Source organism: Crotalus tigris, unplaced genomic scaffold (assembly GCF_016545835.1).
Source record: "Crotalus tigris isolate CLP2741 ecotype Arizona unplaced genomic scaffold, ASM1654583v1 scf7180000023637.1517150, whole genome shotgun sequence".
Lineage (NCBI taxonomy): Eukaryota > Metazoa > Chordata > Lepidosauria > Squamata > Viperidae > Crotalus > Crotalus tigris.
The window spans coordinates 1,422,537-1,436,825 of NW_024100094.1; the positions used below are offsets into that span (position 1 = coordinate 1,422,537).

General features: G+C 36.7%; 1 protein-coding gene across 1 annotated transcript in view; it reads right to left on the reverse strand.

Moving 5' to 3' along the window:
* Positions 1-273: 273 nt before the first annotated feature.
* Positions 274-14,289, reverse strand: part of TMEM52B (transmembrane protein 52B) — a 69,008-nt gene continuing 54,992 nt past the window's right edge. The window contains exon 5 of the mRNA XM_039320443.1: positions 274-576. The gene's annotated coding sequence lies outside the window, so the exon portion shown is untranslated. The remainder of the gene's footprint in view (positions 577-14,289) is intronic.

Here is a 14,289-nt window from a genome sequence, read left to right on the forward strand (position 1 = left end):
TACTTGTTCATCTTCCATTTTCAGATTTAATAAGAAATTGTACACTTTTTTAATTAACTTTTCATTGGAAGTTAGTAATGTCTGGTCAAACATAGTCTGCTCTTTATAAACTCCATACTGTTTAATATCTTTGTCATATTGTCATGGTTCTGATAGATGAAACCAATTAAAAGAATTTCAAGGCAAAGAGTTCTTCCTTAAAGAACATTTTATTCAGGAAATAAAGTATCGGCACTTACATAGTTGAACCCACAACTAAAGTTCCCTCCCCAGATACAAAGTAACAAGTTGCAATTCCCATCTTAGAAAGACTATCATAAATCACATTCACCAATTAATCCAAAACACAGGCTCTCCTCCCAACTTCTCAGCCCACCAAAACTTTATCTTGAGTTCACTCATAGCTAAAATTGTTATGGCTAACTGAAAATGCTCAAATATTCCCCCCTACCCCCTTCTACATCTAAAATCCCAGAAAGCAGAAAGAAGCACAATGAAAGCAAAAGGTAAAATGGCTACAGTTTTCTCAATTGCCGCAGCGCTGACATCCAGCCCCCTTAACAGAAAGGAGAAGTCCTGGAAATCAAACAAAAGCATAGTTAAGGATGTCCCCTTGGATTGTTCAGATGTTTATCATAAAATTTACAAACAAGTCTATCAGCTTTTATGTCAGTAAATTTCACCCAAATAGCCTCAGATAATGGATAGCCCTTCCATTGCACCAAATATTGCAATTTTCCTTTATACAAGCTGGCATCGAGAATCAGTTTCACCTTGTAATGAGTCTCCCCAGTCGCCATAAGGGGCCCAGGTGCTTTCTTTGGAGGGGGTCTTAAAGTTGATTCCCTGAAAGGTTTCAAACAAGCTGCAGTGAAATACAGGGTGAATCCTCCCTAAAAGCCAAGGGAGTTTTAATTCTACAGTAACTGGGTTCAGAATTCGCACTATGGAGAAAGAACCCAGGTATTTTGGTCCCAATTTTTTACTAGGCAATTTGAGTCTTAAATACTTTGTGGACAGATGAACCTTTTTCCCCATGCAAAATGACCTCTGAGGAGCCCTTATCAACCTGTTTTTTATATGTTTCTGAGGCTATTTTCAATGCTTTCATAGCATTGTCCCACACTCCTTGCCATGCTGATACTCATTGGTCTAAAGCAGTGGTAGTCAACCTGGTCCCTACTGCCCACTAGTGGGCGTTCCAGCTTTCATGGTGTCCGATACAGAATCACTTTCCTTTTTTTAAATTTAATTGACTTTAAAAAAAATTTCCATAGCATTATTTAAAAACATTTTCATTAGGTTTTCATAAAATTCCCTGGAACAATTTAAATTTCTGAAAATATACTATTTGTATCACCCACACATAGGTTTAGTTCATGTTATGTAAGTGAAACTAAATGGCGCTATAGTGCGACCGCAAACAAAAAAGCCTCATCTCAGAATAGCTCGCGCATCTCCCCCCACACCGCCCAGCTGTAACAGACAAGCAGAGCTGATAGCCAGCACCCCCCAAACCCAATCCACGATGCGCAAGAGGCATGCGCAGACGATGATACATGGTGCAGGCTCTTTTGTTTGCAGTCGCACTGGTCAGTACGCAGTTAGATTTGTGAGAGTGAGCACTTGCCTACAGCTTCAAACAAAATATTGTGAGTCCATGTCTCAAAAAAAGAAATATGCTCGTGGCTATTTGCCAGAGTATCTGAAGATGGGTTTCATAGAATCTGTTGTAAATAAACAAGATCCAATGTGTTTATTGTGTCATAAAACATTATCCAATGAAGCAATGAAGCCAAGTCCTTCTACAAAGCATCCAAATGATAAGGACAAGCCCATTGAATATTTTCAGGAAAAATATTTTGATAAAAAATTTCAAAATTGTTCAACAATCATTGCATCATTTAAGAAACAACATGCAGCGAATGAAGATGGATTAATTACCACTTATTGCATTTCACAATTAATTGCAAAAAGTGGTAAAAGCTATAATATTGGAGAAACTGTAATAATACCCTCTAAAAAAGAATTTATCTCAACAGTAATGCATCAGGATATACCTGAAATTTTAAAAACGTTGCCCCTAAGCGATAGCACAGGAAAGCGACAAATTGAAAAAATGGCAGTTAATGTTGAAAAAAACCTGATAAGTATTCTCCAAAAGTTTTCATTTTCCATGCAATTGGATGAGTCTACCACTGCAGATAATAATGCTTTATTAATGGCATATGTATGTTATTTTGATGAAAACAATACATTACGAGAAGAAATGCTATTCGCAATAAATCTCATTACAGATACAAGAGGATTATCTATATTTAATACTGTGAAATCATACTTTACAAAAAATAATACAAATAATACAAATAATATTTGAATAATATTGTTGCATGCGCTACTGATGGAGCACCATCAATGGTAGGTCGCTATTGTGGATTTGTTGCTTATTTGAAGGAAGAAGTGCCAAATATTTTATGTATTCATTGTGTGGTGCACAGACAACATCTTGTAGGAAAATATCTAAGTACAAGTCTCCATTCATCATTAACTATAATAATTTGAGCCATAAACAAGATCAAATCCAATGCAAAAAATGATATGCAATGCAAAGAATATTTTGACAGCTTTGCCAGGACAATAATGAAGATTTTATTATGTTACTTTTGCACACACAGAAGTTTGTTGGCTGTTAAAGGGTACATCTTTGGCTCGTTTTGTAGCATTATATGATAGTGTCATACAAGTTTTTGAAAGTAATAATGAGACCAATCTGTGTGAACAGTTAAAAACAGTAAAGAATGATGCCTTTTATTTGGCAGATATTTTCAAGAGATTTCATGATGTCAATTTGCAGCTTCAAGGAGCTAATAAAACTCTTATAGGTTGCCAAAGTATTGCGTCATTATTTATTGACAAACTTGAACTACTTAATTATAATCTATTGAAGGGAGAATTTCATCAGTTTCCTGAATTATCGTCTATAAAAGATGATGTAACTCCAGAGGATATTGACAGATTCAGTAGCCTCCTCAATGAACTTAAATTGGACATTGAAAAACAATTTGAAGATATTTTGAAATTGAAGGTGTATGACTGGATGAAAAATCCTTTTACCGCAAATATTGAAGAGGCTGGTACAACTTACCAAGAAGAACTGTTAGAAATTAGATATGATGAAAAAAGTAAACATAAATTCGATAGTGGTGGATATGAAAACCTATGGCAAAGTAAAAAAATGCCTGTCTTATATCCAAATACGTGGAAAATGATATTCAGTTTATTGATACCTTTCCCTACCTCATATCTTGTGGAATCAGGCTTTAGTGCTGTTAATCATATTATGACCAAAGAAACTGCCTGAATATTTCTGAAAAAAGAGACCTTCGTTTGTTCCTTACAAAAATTGAGCCAGATATCCAGTATTTAGTTTCGCAGCATCAGCCTCAGGGATCTCATTAATAATTTAATTAATTAAATGCAATTTCATCAGACTTCATGCTTCTATTTATGCAAAGTATAAATAAAAAGATTAGGTTTAACTACAGTAAGTTGTTTTATAAAGATTTATTCTGCCAAACTTAGCGAAAGTACGACATAAAGTATTTGGTAAGTAATTATTATTATATGCTTTAACTTGCTGTAACTCTGCTTTATAAATTTTATAAAATAAAGTTACTTCCCTACTTTATAAATCGCCATTACTGTGGAACCAGTGGGAGGTTGGAAAATTTTACTACTAACAGAGATACAAAAGTGGGCGGTAGGTATAAAAAGGTTGACTACCCCTGGTACAGATGATTCTTTAGTTGTAGTCAGAGTTTGAATTTGTATATCTGGGCTGACATCTTGTTCTTTTCTGTAGCCTCTTATTTCATCAGAATAAGAGTAGTTTTATCACTGAGTATAGAACACAGCTGGGCTTCTCAAAGCTAATATCTGCCAAGGTTGCAGGAATCTTATCTATAATCAGGGCTGTGAGCCAAGTCTCTGTAAGGCAATAACAAATTGTAACATCAGGTTTAGCCACAAGGTGTCACCCATACATTTAAGAATTTTACTTCTTTTTAGAGATAAAAACCCAAATCTTCAATAAAAATAGAATAAAAAATAAGGAATCTTTTAGTCCTCAAACGTTAGAAAAATTAAAGTCCAATTAAAGTCAGTTAAAATCAGGTTATTCTTTCAGTGTTTTAAACTCCCCTGGATAGTCAGTCACCGCTGTTTTTAGAGAGTGGGATAGGATTCCCCTTCCCTTTAGGCCAGGGCTTTTCAACCAGTGGTACAGGTACCACCTGTGGTACATTGGCACCTGGCAGGTGGTATGCGACCATCCTAGAAAAGTGGTAGCAGGGGAGGTGAATGAGGTGAACTGGTGGCAGCACCGCACAAGCCTGAGCGAGAGATGGCTGGAGCTGCAGGTCTGTCAGGGCTCAGCAGAAGCACCAGGGTCAGTGCCAGGCTCCAGCTGGAACTCGGTGCTGTTCCTGGCACTTCTGCTGAGCCCAGAGGAAGCACCGATCAGCTGGAATGCTGCAGCATCTCCAGGGTCTTGTGATTTACATTCAGATGCTTGGCAACTGATTCATATTTATGATGGTCATAATGTCCCAGGGTCGTGTGAAGTGACCAAAACCTGCTGCAACCACCCAAGAGATGGAGGGAATAAAAACTAAACACCTCCCACCCCACCCCCGCTGACAATTCCCAAAAGAAAAGCTCACAACAATGAAAATCTCGGATAGGAGGAAGAGCGCTACCGGGTGGGCAGGCAGGTGTCTTGCTCGGCTGTGCCTTGGGGGAACACTTTTTTCAGTGCCATTGTAACTTCAAACAGTCACTAAGCGAACTGTTGTAAGTTGAGACTACCTGTACTTTATCACTTTTTTCCTTTTGGGGGGGGGGGTCATCAGATTTTTGACATCTTGCTAGGCAACTGGTGGTACTCGGATATTTCCATATCCTAAAAGTGGTACAATGGGTGAAAAGGTTGAAAAGCCCTACTTTAGGCAGCTTATGCAGGTAAAAAAAGATAATGGGATTTAAGAGAGGTAGATCTCACCCAGTCTCATCCAAACTGCTTTGTAGGCGCCTGGTGGTAAATGTGACTTCGGCTGTCTACAGCCTAGTGAGGAGCCATATTACTATGGGTGGTCTTTCATCCACCAGTTTGGAGGGCTGTGCCAGATATAGTGGAAGAGCTGCCACTCTTCCACGATCCAGCAGGATCCCTTTCTTACTGGTTGCCCCTACAGGGTGACTTTTGACCCTTTCCAGGGTCCCCCAGCAAAGCGAAACTGGATGCGGAAGATGGAGTTCACCTTCCAAATGTCCATGGCGGCCGTGTTGGCAAACCAGAAGTCTCTGGTCCCAATTTCTTATTAAGCAACTTGAGTTGTAAATATTTTGTGGATAAGTAAACTTTTTCCTCAACCTGGAATGACCTCTGGAGAGCCCTTTTTTATCTGCTTGTTTTTTATACGTTTCGGAAGGTTTTTTCAGAGTGAAAACAGTACCACTCCGACTACCATGTCGCTGGCATTGGCTTGAATCACAAATGGTTTCCCTGGGCAGGGATGCGTTAGGACCAGCTTGACTGCAAATAGTCTTTTCAAATTCTCAAAACCAGTTGACAGTTTGACAGTTCACAGTCCATGTTAGCATCTGGCCCGATCGTGGCTTTCCTCCATCTTTGACTATTTTTAATAAGTCCCTGAGAGGTAAAGCAATTTCGGCAAATGAGGGGATGAATTGACGGTAAAAGTTTGCAAACTCTAGAAAGCTTTGAAGCTATTTTTGAGTCTTTGGGGTTGCCATTTGATTACAGCTTTTACTTTTCCAGGGTCCATTTCAATGCCCTCACAGGAAATTCTGTAGTCCAAATAATCCAATCAGGTTTGGTGGAATTCACATTTCGACAATTTGACATATAGTTTGGCATTTAGCAATTTCTTTAATACCTCTTGCACTAATTTTACATGGTCAGTCATATTCTTGCTGTATATCAGGATGTCATCAAGATACACTAAAGCCCCTTGTACAGATGATCGTGTAGCATCTGGTTGATCAGCTGCATGAAGTCCAAACGGCATAACTTTGAACTGATAACTGCCCATAGTACAGTTAAAAGCGGTTTTCCATTCATCTCCCTTTTTTATTCTTATTCGGTAGTACACTTCTCTTAGGTCTAATTTAGTGAAGATACATCCATTTGCCAGATGGGTTAGTAAGTCCTTCAAGAGGGGGAGGGGGTACTTGTTTTCTACACTTACAGTATTTGACCCTTTATAATCCATGCAGAGCCTAAGCAACCCATCTTTTTTCTCTTTAAATAACACCAGTGCCCCCACCTGGGACTTAGCCAGTTCAATGAAACCTCTTGATAGGTTTTTGTTCATGTACTGTTGTAGTTCCTCCATTTCATAGAGGGTCATAGCGTATATCCTCAGTCTTGGGAGTTTAGCCCCCGGCGATAGTTCAGTTGCACAGTCATTTGGTCAATGCGGCAGCAGAAGGTCACATTCTTTCTCACTAAACACCTACACTGGATCCTGGTACTCACTGGGGATGAGTGGTTCACCTGGCTGGGGAATGGCAGTTAATTTTGCTGGTTCTGCTGATGGCTTAGGCCCTACGGTAACATCAGCAGAATCAAGAGGGGGTTTGGGCCCTATTGGTAATCTCACAGTCTTCATCCCCTTTTTCCATCAGATAAAAGATTTCCATTTGTTTAACCAGGATAAACCTAAACTCACAGCCTCAGTCATCTTCAGAGCCACAACGAAATGCATGAACTCCCAATGTTCACTAATTTCTAGGCATATAGGCTCAGTTAAATGGGTAAGTAAAGTTCCTTCCATTAAGGAGCCATCTGCCTGGGACTTCCTGTTTGGCGTGCGACGAGACAGTGGAAGAAGCTGGGGCTCTGGCTTCCCAGCCAGATTTCTTTCTACCCAGTGACCCTAAAGGGTCAGAAAGTTGTCCTGGAGGGGCAATGAAAAAGGGGTGTTTCAGGAGTCCGGACCAGACGGCAATCGGTCTGGACGGACTGAAGAAACCCTCTGAAAGGACAGAGGAAAGGCTGCTGGGTTCACCCAGGCAGCCCAAGTCATCACCAGCAGGAAGAAGAGTGAGGAGCCATGGTGCTCTGTGAAACAGCTGACTGTCAACAGTGTGCTGAAACTGGGTAAGCCAGTTCTTTTGTCTTTTTCCTTTTGGAATTACAATTAAGAATGTTGACCCCCTGATGGGAAGAGCTCATATAAAGTAAAGATCCCAGAAAGACTAGAGGAGAAAGTTAAAGGTGGTGAGCAACTATAAGTGGGAAGGCTTTTTAAGGAATGCAAAAGATCTCTTAAAACTGAACTCAGATTGACTCAAAGAAAGACTACTTAATCTACAAGAGGTGGAAAAATCTTTTTAGCTATAATTCTAAGAGTAAATAACGTGTAAAGAAGTTGAAAAGGAAAACTTTGTAATAACTTTTTAAGACCAGACATTGATTAAACAGCATACGACGACATCTAGTGGTGAAAGAAGATATTATAGTAATATTAAATAATAAAAAATGTCAAAGTATGTGACCTTAAGACAACACCTGTTCTAAACAAAGTGACTTTGTGTGAATTTTTAAGTGAAAAGACTCTTCATAACTAGATTTGTTGACTCTGGATATAACTAAAATAGAAATTATTTGAAGACAGCGAATGTTTTACATCTGAGGCCTGACTGGAGGAGCTGGATTTGGCCTAAAGAAGTTGGCCTGTTGGATTTTAACCTAAGATAACCTGGATTTAAGCTAAGTATTCTTTTTTTCTTTTTTCTTGTTGCTTGCTTTATTCTGCTTTCTCTCCCTGAGGTATTGGATTTAGCCTAAAGAAGTTGGCTCCTTTTATAGTTTGGATTTTAGCCTAAGCTATTTGGCTGGAAGAATGAGTACATCAAACCTTACTAGACTTATGAAAAAGACCTCCTCTGCACCCTCTGTGGGAACAGCTAGTTCAGCCAGGGATCTATCGAAACAATGCTGCAGCGTAAGAAAATAAGCACTGCACAAAATGAGATGCAATCCATATTAAAATTGATTCAAGAATTAATGCAAAAAAATCATGAAGAGACAAAAAGTAAATTTGATAAATTAAGCGAAGAAATCTTGGATATAAAGTCACAATTTGAGCTTCACCATCAAATGATGCTTAAAAATGAACAAAGAATTCAGAAAGTGGAAAATAAAACAGAAGATATTGATTAAAAATGGAAATACTACTGCAAGAAAATGAGAAACTGAAACAAGCAAATCAAAATCTTGAAGGCGCAGTGGCAATCTTAGAAATGGAAAGAGCGGAACACTGCCTAAGATTTCAAAATATCCCTGTAGATAGAGAAGAAAATATAACAGTTGTGATTATTGAGCTTTTGGCAGAGGCTCTGAAAGCAGACAGAGTAGAGATGCAAATGGAGATAGATGAAATGAATTCAAGCTATGCAAGAAAACATAAACTACCCAGAGAAGTGCACATGAACTTTATAAAGAAAACAACACAAGATGAAATATTGAGAAGAATTTGAGAGGAACTATTACAATATAAGAGTAAATAAATTGTGATCTTAAATCAGATACCCAAAAGAGTAAGAGATACTTGAAGACAATATCATTTTTTAATCACAAAGCTGATTGCAAAAGGCATAAACTTTAGCTGGTTAATGCCAGAAGGGATTTTAATCAACTGGAATAACACAAGATACCAATTGGATTCAATATGGAAAGCAGAAGACTTTGACGAAAGAAATAGAGCACTTTTAGATGAAGGAGCACAACATCGACAAGAGGAGACAAAAGAACAGAAACAAACAGAATTCCACTGTACGCTCAAGCACTTGCTGGGGGGGAGAACGTCTTGGTAGATGCAGTATCTCGCATGCCCCAATATAACAGCATGTGAGCCACCGATTCTAAACCACTTATGAAGGAATCACAACTGGCAGTGCCAGTAACTACCAGAGCCCAAGCTAAATTAAAACCGCAACTGGGTAGCCAAACCGGAATTGAATTCCGGAAAACTTTGGAAACAGATGAATGGTTCTAGAAAAATAGACACGTGTGCACAATCAAGGATGGACTGCCTTGGGTGAGAGAAAAATTATATATACCAACCACCCATAGGGTCACATTCATGCAGCTTACATGACACAAAATCAGGGCATTTTGGATTTGTAAAAACATTACACTTAATGAAAAGGCCATTTGGTGGCCATCCATGAAAAAGGACATAGAAAGTTATGTGGCTAGCTGCCCAACTGCACAACTGTCAAGAGGTTGCAAGGGAAATCACCCAGACTGTTACAACCAGTGGTGAATCCCTCAGCCCCCTGGAGGGAAATAGCCATGGATTTTATAGTGGAATTACCAGAAAGCAATGGGAATACTGTCATCTGGATGGTCATGGACTTGTTTTCCAAACAGGTGCACTTTATCCCTTGCCAAAAGATCCCCACCGCAAAAGCCTTAGCGAAACTTTTTGTGCAGCATATTTACAGATTGCACGGGGCACCCCAATGCATCATATCTGATAGAGGAGTGCAATTTATGTCTGCATTTTGGAAGGAATTTTTATCCCTTTTAGGGACCACTCAGGGACTGACATCTAGTCATCATCCTCAGGGAAACGGCCAATCAGAAAAAGTGAACTCAGTACTTGAGCAATACTTAAGATGCTTCATTAATTTCTAGCAATTGAATTGGATGGACCTACTCCCCTTCACAGAAGTTGCCTACAATAACACAGTCCACTCCGGCATAGGCTACACTCTTTTTCAAGTAGCCAACGGTTAAAGTTTCAACCCCATGCCAGAATTAACCCGAAACGAACCAGCAATCCCATCACTGAAAGAGTGGATAGAACAATTACAAAATACCTGACTAATAGTTAGAAAAGCCTTAGACGAAGCTAGGCAAGCATACAAAGCACAAGCAGATAAAAAGAGAGTTGAACCCATATCATTCATTGTAGGAGAAATGGTATATTTGTCTACAAAATACCTAAAATTCCTACAACCCTGTAAAAAACCTGGACCAAAATATATAGGACCTTTTCCAATTAAAAGAATCATAAACCCACTAACAGTAGAATTAGAATTACCAAAAAAATCTCAGGCAAATACACCCAATCTTTCACTGGAGTTTACTGAAAAGAGAATCACCCTTACGGCCAAAATTCCCCCCCCCCTCCAATCATGGTGGAAGGAGAACAACACTTTGAGATAAAGGAAATCCTAGACTCTAGAAGATATCATGGAACAACTCAATACCTAGTAACATAGAAACACCTCCCCTCTTCACAAAACGAGTGGGTCCATAAACGTCATGTGAGAGCCCCGAAAATGTTAAAGAAGTTTCATACAGAGTATCTTAACAAGCCTGACTAACTTTTATACCTGTTTTGTTTTCTCTACAGGTGGATCTCTCTTATTTTTAAGGGGGGCAGGATGTCAGAATTCAGTTATATTTCCTTTTTATCTATCTTCTCTGATCTAAAACCAATTATTTTTTTTATAACAAATTTTATTAGTTTTTTAACTTTTACAACAGAATGCTCAAGACACACCGTGGTGGTTAGGTAGTCAATCATCCAAAAACAAAATCATATAATAGCTCAAGTAAATACGTTAAATGTTCCCTCTCTATTTCCCTCAAATGATATAACCTATTTAACATAATCCATTTCTACATTACATATCTATAAATCCTAATCCTGTTTTGAGCTTTATTAATGTACAATCACCATAGTCCAATTTAACCTTAGATAAATGTATTATCACTTCGGGTATCCCTTTTAAAATACTAATCCAGATATATTCTAATTCATAATCTCATAAACCATTGATTTTATCACAGATCTCTCTTATTACTTCAAATAGCATTTAAATCTCATTCAAATAATTATCATATCTAAAAAAAGAACACATCTATTATTACACAAAACATCGTCTTACTAACTTAATACCCTCAATTAGTTGTTAAAGCTATCTGAATTTCTAAAAGCCTCTTTTATATTCTTATTCTCATTCCATTATGAAATATTTTTCATACAAATAAACATATTATTCAAGAAAATACATTCTTACTCTATTTAACATATATATTCTAATAATCACAAATTTTCAACTCTAAATCTTAATCCTTAAATCAGTCCATATTTCTCAAAACCTTTTTAATCCATTACATATAATTGTAAATTTCTCTTTTTAGTCTTATTCTGGCTTTCTTCCTACGCCAACAGGCTTCCATAACAAAGCCTCTATTTCAGCAAATAGATCTCCCATTATTGCTTGTAATATAATTTGGGTCAGTAAAAGACTTCCCATCCTCTGTTTTTGATGCCTGGTTCCTGTCTGCTGGATAAAACAATCATGTTCAATTTTATAATTAATAGTTGATTAATCAAGGTTGTCATAATTCTCCAACAGTTGTAATTTCAAGTCCATTTCTGTTAGTTTTGCAATTGTAGATAGTTTAGTTACAATCATTTTTTGGTCATCCAAAGTCTCCATAGGTTATATGTAAATTAATTCTTTTTCTGTTGCTTTTTGGTCTGTAGAATGATCAAGTAAAGTCTGAAGGTCAGTTTGTAAATTCACAGTAAAATTTCTGTTTATTATTTCTGCAGTTCTCTCTCTTATTTGGAAACATATTTCCTCAGTAGCTTCATAAATTTTTTCCCAATATGAGTTTACAGTTGAGTTGTGAGTATGATTTCTCCATTTCAGTAGTAACACAAACAAAAAACAATTACAATTAAATTTCTCCACAAGATGTCCTCAGTAAACTATGAAAGTCTCTTCCAGACATCAAGAATGAGATTAGCAAAGTCAGAGCTATGGAGTCTCTTTTCTGGCTTCTCATAGAGTTGTTTTTTTCAAACAATAAAAAATTATCTCTTTAAAAAAATAAGTCCAAGACATAGGAAGACACTATTCTCCAGCTTAGAAGATATAATAATAAAGTTTTATGACAAGGATTTTTCCAGCCCCCCCCCCCCAAGTAGCCAAGAGTAAAAATAGTCAATGAGAAGGTTTTTTCTTTGTTATGGAAAGCTCTTTTCCCCAGATAAACAAAGGCAGCTCTTTCAAAGCAGGGAAGTAATTCCAAAAGGCTTTTGACAGGAGAGTAGTTAGGCAGAAGGAGAGAGGGAAAAATCTCACCGGGATCATCCACGATGGTTTCTTAATGCTTAGATCAGGAGTAGTCAACCTTTTTATACCTACCGCCCACTTTTGTATCTCTGTTAGTAGTAAAATGTTCCAACCGCCCACTGGTTCCACAGTAATGGCGATTTATAAAGTAGGGAAGTAACTTTATTTTATAAAATTTATAAAGCAGAGTTACAGCAAGTTAAAGCATATAATAATAATTACTTACCAAATACTTTATGTCGTACTTTCGCTAAGTTTGGCAGAATAAATCTTTATAAAACAACTTACTGTAGTTAAACCTATCTTTTTATTTATACTTTGCATAAATAGAAGCATGAAGTCTGATGAAATTACATTTAATTAATTAAATTATTAATGAGATCCCTGAGGCTGATGCTGCGAAACTAAATACTGGATATCTGGCTCAATTTTTGTAAGGAACAAATGAAGGTCTCCTCTTTCAGAAATATTCAGGCAGTTTCTTTGGTCATAATATGATTAACAGCACTAAAGCCTGATTCCACAAGATATGAGGTAGGGAAAGGTAAATAATAATAAACTGAATATCATTTTCCACATATTTGGATATAAGACAGGCATTTTTTTACTTTGCCATAGGTTTTCATATCCACCACTGTCGAATTTATGTTTACTTTTTTCATCATATCTAATTTCTAACAGTTCTTCTTGGTAAGTTGTATCAGCCTCTTCAATATTTTCAGTAAAAGGATTTTTCATCCAGTCATACACCTTCAATTTCAAAATATCTTCAAATTGTTTTTCCATGTCCAATTTAAGTTCGTTGAGGAGGCTACTGAATCTGTCAATATCCTCTGGAGTTACATCATTTTTTATAGATGATAATTCAGGAAACTGATGAAATTCTCCCTTCAATAGATTATAATTAAGTAGTTCAAGTTTGTCAATAAATAATGACACAATACTTTGGCAACCTATAAGAGTTTTATTAGCTCCTTGAAGCTGCAAATTGACATCATGAAATTTCTTGAAAATATCTGCCAAATAAAAGGCATCATTCTTTACTGTTTTTAACTGTTCACACAGATTGGTCTCATTATTACTTTCAAAAAATTGTATGACACTATCATATAATGCTACAAAATGAGCCAAAGATGTACCCTTTAACAGCCAACAAACTTCTGTGTGTGCAAAAGTAACGTAATAAAATCTTCATTATTGTCCTGGCAAAGCTGTCAAAATATTCTATCATTTTTTGCATTGGATTTGATCTTGTTTATGGCTCGAATTATTATAGTTAATGATGAATGGAGACTTGTACTTAGATATTTTCCTACAAGATGTTGTCTGTGCACCACACGATGAATACATAAAATATTTGGCACTTCTTCCTTCAAATAAGCAACAAATCCACAATAGCGACCTACCATTGATGGTGCTCCATCAGTAGCACATGCAACAATATTATTCAAATATTATTTGTATTATTTTTTGTAAAGTATGATTTCACAGTATTAAATATAGATAATCCTCTTGTATCTGTAATGAGATTTATTGCGAATAGCATTTCTTCTCGTAATGTATTGTTTTCATCAAAATAACGTACATATGCCATTAATAAAGCATTATTATCTGCAATGGTAGACTCATCCAATTGCATGGAAAATGAAAAGTTTTGGAGAATACTTATCAGGTTTTTTCAACATTAACTGCCATTTCTTCAATTTGTTGCTTTACTGTGCTATCACTTAGGGGCAATGTTTTTAAAATTCCAGGTATATCCTGATGCATTACTGTTGAGATAAATTCTTTTATAGAGAGTATTATTACAGTTTCTCCAATATTATAGCTTTTACTACTTTTTGCAATTAATTGTGAAATGCGATAAGTGGTAATTAATCCATCTTCGTTCGCTGCATGTTGTTTCTTAAATGATGCAATGATTGTTGAACAATTTTGAAATTTTTTATCAAAATATTTTTCCTGAAAATATTCAATGGGCTTGTCCTTATCATTTGGATGCTTTGTAGAAAGATGTTCTCGCAATCGACTTGGCTTCATTGCCTCATTGGATAATGTTTTATGATACAATAAACACATTGGATGTTGTTTATTTACAAC